We start from the raw sequence: 1,645 nt of genomic DNA, 5'->3' as shown, positions 1-1,645 counted from the left end.
CACGAACCCGTGTTTGAGAAATCGTTCCAATTACCGTGCATCATTTTGTTTAAGTTTAGTCCCTGGAACCTAAGGATACAATATATTGTACATTCTCCTACACCGGTGCAAAGACCACTTTCTCCCCCTCGCCCCAGCCTGGTCACCAGCCTCCGAGGGCGGCTCCTGACGGGCGATCTCTTCAACGGGTGGTTCTATGACCTGAACAGGAACCTTTCGTTTGTTCCATTTTGTATGTACGACGCCCGAAGATGGGCAGGGAAGGGCCGAGGCAACCCTCACCAGCCACAAGGAATCGTACACGAGCCTCTACATCACAAGGGGAAACACCCGAGGAGGTCGTTTTCTTTCTATAGAGTAATTTGAGTTTTATATGAGGTTTCAGATTTTACATTTTCGCTTTTCCCCATAGCGCAGGAACGAACATATCTTCATTAAACAGGTTTTCTGTGGGTCACTGAAGGACCTGACTAACATCATTTTGAAGATTTGCCGTGTCCTTTATCTTGTCTACTATCATGAAAATCCTCGTGTCATCTGTGAAAGATGATACGATACCATCGCTCGTGTCCTTGTCTGATATGAGAATGATAAATACCGGAGCAAGTACGGTACATTGTGCGTGTGTTGAAGGGGGGGGGGGGGGGAGGGGACAGAGCTCTTCACGGCGAACGATCCGGATTATATTTTGCCGTTATACTCTATGTTCTGCTCGTTAGGAAATTAAAGATTTCTTCCCACTTTCCAGTAATTCCTTTAGTGCGCAAACGCTCCCAATGTGGCAGCCTTGTCCAACCCGACCTCCTAATAGAACGTCGCGTTTTGATATATACTTTACCCAAGGTCAAAAGTTGTCGTACTAGAAAATATAAGCGGCTCGCGAAATTGACATACTGTTCTGGAGTCTCTGGTGGGTTAGGATAAGGACAGTTTAGTACGGCAATTTCTTTACGTTAGGAAACTTTAGGAGGACGGCCTGCTTTGTCAGCTCAATGTGGCTGCCAACCCTCAGATCTTTATTTCAACAAAAAGGATAAAAGCAACTCCTTGTTTGAGCCTGCTCTGAAACGCCAACATTTTTGTTTAGAAGACTTCCATTTTGCAACAAAAGGAAGTGGTGGCACCGATATATAGTAGCACAATGTGGCAGACGTCACACCCTTTTCCGCCCCTTTTCATTCTACTTTTCCACCTCCCGCACTACATGCAAGTCTATTTTAGATTTTCTTTGACTCTTTTGTATTTCTGACCTTCACATTTGCCCTCTTGTAATTGTTCCTCAATATCATATGTTGTGACCACATCCCCGCTGGTCCTCCTCTCTCGGTCCTCAAGCCAAGACTTTCTAAATTCTAAAGTTAATACACAACAGATCACACTCTTAAAGGAGCAACGAAACTCCAGTGCTGCTCAAAGCAACAAAGCTACTCACAGTATTGACGTTCTTATGAGCCATCTACGAGCACTATGTTCAACAGGTCGCGATGCACCAACTTTGGCCTACAAAACACCACATGTACACAAATTACTGAACAACTAAGACTAAACAACTAGCTTACCTCCATTCATACATAATGACTAGTTTCAGTGCAGCAAATATACTGGAGAACAGTAATTTTCCTTGATTCAGAGTTACATTTTCAAA

This window comes from Procambarus clarkii, chromosome 37 (genome assembly GCF_040958095.1).
Source record: "Procambarus clarkii isolate CNS0578487 chromosome 37, FALCON_Pclarkii_2.0, whole genome shotgun sequence".
Classification (NCBI taxonomy): Eukaryota; Metazoa; Arthropoda; class Malacostraca; order Decapoda; family Cambaridae; genus Procambarus; species Procambarus clarkii.
The sequence above is the reverse complement of the archived record's forward strand: the minus strand, read 5'-3'. Positions refer to the sequence as shown.